This window comes from Penaeus monodon, chromosome 10 (genome assembly GCF_015228065.2).
Source record: "Penaeus monodon isolate SGIC_2016 chromosome 10, NSTDA_Pmon_1, whole genome shotgun sequence".
Taxonomy (NCBI): domain Eukaryota; kingdom Metazoa; phylum Arthropoda; class Malacostraca; order Decapoda; family Penaeidae; genus Penaeus; species Penaeus monodon.
Genome location: NC_051395.1, coordinates 32,155,607 through 32,160,606, shown reverse-complemented (window position 1 = coordinate 32,160,606; position 5,000 = coordinate 32,155,607). Strand labels below are relative to the sequence as shown.

At 27.2% G+C, this 5,000-nt stretch overlaps 1 non-coding gene across 1 annotated transcript; it reads right to left on the bottom strand.

Annotated features, from left to right (window-relative positions):
- Positions 1-1,028: 1,028 nt before the first annotated feature.
- Trnar-acg lies at positions 1,029-1,101 on the bottom strand. The gene has a single exon. It is a non-coding gene; the product is annotated as a tRNA-Arg (tRNA).
- Between the last annotated feature and the right edge of the window lie 3,899 nt (positions 1,102-5,000).

Below are 5,000 nucleotides of genomic sequence, written 5' to 3'. Positions count from 1 at the left end.
TTAATTTTTAATCCTCTTGTATTTAGAGCTGGGACAGTAGTTAGGAGGGGATGCCAGGTTTTATATTTTCTATCTGAATTAGGCCAAGATAAACACTAAGGCAAATATTTCTCTTTATTGCAATTAATAAACGTGACTGAGATAATCACCGTTAGGTAGTAAGAACTGAAAGTTTTTTTTACTAGGTCTAAAGAAAAATTGCGTATTTAAAGCGTCACGTTGTGACAATACACACGCGCACGCAAGCAAGCACACACACACACACACGCACGCACGCGTGCACACACACATACACGCATATATACAATATACATATACAGTTTATATAAGTTCATGTGTATATAACATATATATGCATATGTATATAAACATATATATATATATATATATATATATATATATATATATATATATATATTAATATGTATGTATATAAACATATATACATATGCATATATATATATGCAAATGTATATATATACTTATATTTACACGCACATATGTATGTGTATGTATATTTATGCATATATTGTATATGTATATGTTTTATATACATATACATATATATATACATATCTATAAGTATAAATGTATATATATACATATATGTATGTATATATACATATACAGTGTATATGTACATATATGTACATGTCTATATATATACTTTTATATATACATATATATACACATCCATATACGTATGAATATGTATATGTATATATATCTAGTTATATTTATGTATTTATTTATACATAGAGAAAGAGGGATGTCGAATTAAAAAAAACGCCGTATTATTAGTGTAGGTTTACTATAAATTCCAGTTTTAGACATGACGGTTTCTTAAATAGGGCAGAAATGGTGTATGCGAAACTTTGAAATATATAACTGTCTGTGCCAGCTTCATTAAATATTGAATAAGTATTTGCATTTAATATGATATAATTTTGAATATCAAGAGAAAACCGAGATAAAAAAAATAATAGGGAAGTTTATTACTCTGACAATACGTTTAAAAGCTTTAATATCGACCTTGCCAGGATTCGAACCTGGAATCTTCTGATCCGTAGTCAGACGCGTTATCCGTTGCGCCACAAGGCCTTATATAACTGGCGTTTTGCATAATTTATAGTGTTAGGGTTTGCAGAAACATAATTAAAAACGTACACGATTATAAATAGTCAACTGATATACCAAGTGAGTTTATTGTAAGGTGAGGTCTTAAATGACCTGACTCACCTTCGTTTCCATGTGATTGGTCTGGTAATGCTTCGAAACCGCCTCGTTCCTAGGTATGATTATCATCATCATTACTACCTACCTTTATTACCTTTAATATCATTGTTGTTGTTATTATTATTATTATTACTATTATTATTATTATCATTATTATTATCATTATTATTATTATTATTATCATATCATTCCTTTTTATTATTATTATTGTTGTTGTTGTCATTATTTTATTATTATTATTATTATTATTATTATTATTATTATTATTATTATTATTATTATTATTATTATGTCATTCTCTCAGTGAAGTAGAATGTTTTGTTTTCCGTAAGTAATGAAAATGTGTACTTATGATAATAGGTAATAACAATAAGGCGAAAAAACTGGTCTCATTTTTATCCAATTATATTTTGATTTATTACACATTTACAGGTTAATAACTTCATTAATGCGCAGTACATAGGTACAGTAGAATGAAAAGTTAAGTACAAGCATGCACATATATACATATAGCGTACGTTTTGATAAACTTTCATCTAGAACACAGGCATTGATATATTGCCTTAATATATTATCTCATGACTAGTGCATTATCGTGAAAATATTGATGCTTGTGTTATAGATGGAAATATAAGTTAACAAAATACTTATGAGTATTTCCGGGTAAGTAGTCAAATAATACCTTTAGATGTGCATATCCATTTATATAATATATAATTATGTGTAGGCCTATGTATTTATAGATGTATGTATATACATATACATATATAATATATATATATATATATATATATATATATATATATATATATATATATATATATATATATATATATATATATATATATATATATATATATATATATGCGCGCGCACACACACACAGAATATGTATGCATATCTGTATATACGTATATATACATGTGTACGTGTATGTATCCGTGGTACATATGCCCGAATAGATATAAAGTACATGGATGATAGAACAGCATAAATAATAATATTTGGGCAACGCTGTATGTACGATACCTATATGGATTTCAGCAGCTCTTCCGTAGCAAGCGGCAATCCAGTTTCATCGAGCTAAACCTCATACCTAACTATCGACTTTCCAAATGCAGTAGTTAATACATTCACTGCCCTTTTCACCAGTATATCTTGCTTGGCTTACAGTGTGTCAGTTCGATGCCATTTCTTTCGACAATTGTGTAATCTAGCCGAGAATAAATTGCCTTACTCTCATATATTTCGTCTTTTTCATTCTGTGGTAAACGGCCAAGAAAACTGAAATACCAAGGTTTCTTAATTTGTATAATAGTACTGGGCTCTTATCTTCTCGTGTTACTGGCCAAGAGAGTATTTCTTTCTTCATGTAAATGGTGTGCTGTTAACTTGTCATTTATATACAATACTCGCTAATTGCAATAAATCACCTTATATCTTACATCTGGTTGTGAAATGAGTTCATATTGATAATCATTGCCATCAGAGTTAATATCATGATCATTTATTTATTTAACATTATCATCATCATCATCATCATCACCATCACCATTATCATCATCATCGCTATTGCCATCGCCATCGCCATCGCCATCGCCATCGTCATCACAATCATCACCATTACCATCACCATCACCATCATCATCAGTGTTGTTTTGTTATTATTATTATCATTGTCATTGTCTTTGGATAGGACTATTCTTTGCATATCATAAATGTTTATAGTATGGTAATCCATATTAAACAAAAACATAGTAATGGTAACTAACATAATGAGTGGAACTGTAGCGATAATATGACCCCGGAAAGGACGAGAATAAATGTAAAGACTCGGCAAAAGTACGAAGAGGACTCAACGAGATGGATTTAGAGGAAATGTGTGAAGCCATGAGATATGTAACGACCGTTTCTTACCGGTGCTTAATACCAGTGATTGCATGTTTCGAGACCAGTGATGATGGTGATGTTATAATGATATTGGTAATCGTAATAACAATGATAATAACAGTAGTCATAATAACAATGACTATACATATATTATAAAAATGAATAAAATAAAGATAAAAAAATAAATGAGAAATACTGGGAAAAACTGAAAATAAGAAGAATACAAAAGGAATAAATAAAAACGAAAAAAGTAAAAGTTAGATTTAAAACCCATCATCAAAATGATGAAAATAATGACCATATAATAGTAATGACAATATAATAGTAATAATGATGAGGATGATCCTTTAGTTGTCCAGTCGATAAACTGGCATCTCACCCTTTTGAGAAATGTTAATTGTGTTGAAGACTGCAAATTTCAATAACAAAAAACATGAGAATTATCTTGTATATATATATATATATATATATATATATATATATATATATATATATATATATATGTATATATACATACATATATATATATATATATATATATATATATATATATATATATATATATATATATATATATATATATATGCGTGTGTGTATGTATATGTACATACACACACACATATATATACATATATACAAATACATATACACATATACATATACATATATATGCATAATATATATACACATTCATATACATATATATATATATATATATATATATATATATGTGTATATATATGTATATGTGTATATATATGTATATGTACATATATATATATATATATATATATATATATATATATATATATATATATATATATATATATATATATATATATGCATACATATACATATATATACATATGTATTTATATATATACATATATATACATATACATACATATATACATGTATATATATGTTTGTTTGTGTATTTTTATGTGTATATATATATATATGTATATACTGTAACTATGCCAAGTGTCAGTTGATTAGTTCCTGAGATTGTACTGAGTATAGTAATAGGACTATGGATAACACAATGATGATTATTATTAATGTTTGCGATTATTACTTTTTATTACTTCCGGTAGCGGCACTAGTGCAGTACATATAGGTTTTAGCACTCGTTTTGTTATCACTGATGTTATCATACTAGCTCTTTAATTTTGTTATCAAATTGTTAATGTATGCTATATTAATACATTTTTTTTATGTTAACTAAGTACTAGATAAGGTTCACTGCTTTTATAGAGTTCATGATAATAGCTTATATAACATTTTTATATTCTTTATTGAAATACACGTATGTGTTTACAGGGTTCCGGTGTAAACTGTTATTAGACGCTATGTATTCTGAAAAAGGACTTGCTATATTAGTGGAATTAAGTTGATCATAAAGTAACGCTATAGATGGAAATTCTTGTCACTTCTAAACTAAAACTTTGGCCAACTCTTTCATAAAAATGTATATATATTCTTGCTAGCTAAACTTAGTACATATATGCAGTTGCATACTCTTCCAGGTTCTTTAATGTAACGGTGTGCTCATTTTCACAAGCATCGACATATTTTTTAAAACACGTTTATTTTTTATTGTTATCATTATTTATTTATTTATTTATTTATTATTTTTTTTATAAAAAATATTGATGAATGATTATCTACGAAGCCATAGAGTCTAGCTCATCTTCTGCTGGTGATAAGAAGGTTAGTTACTTCTGGTGTGTCCAGTCTCCACCTTTTTATTTAAGAAATTGGTTTGTTTCTTGTTATAATGTTATGAAACTGCGTTTTCGAACATTCTCGAGAATTAGGCTTTCATTGTCTCTCGGAGAAGTTGGAATTTTGCATATGATTATCAAGGTACT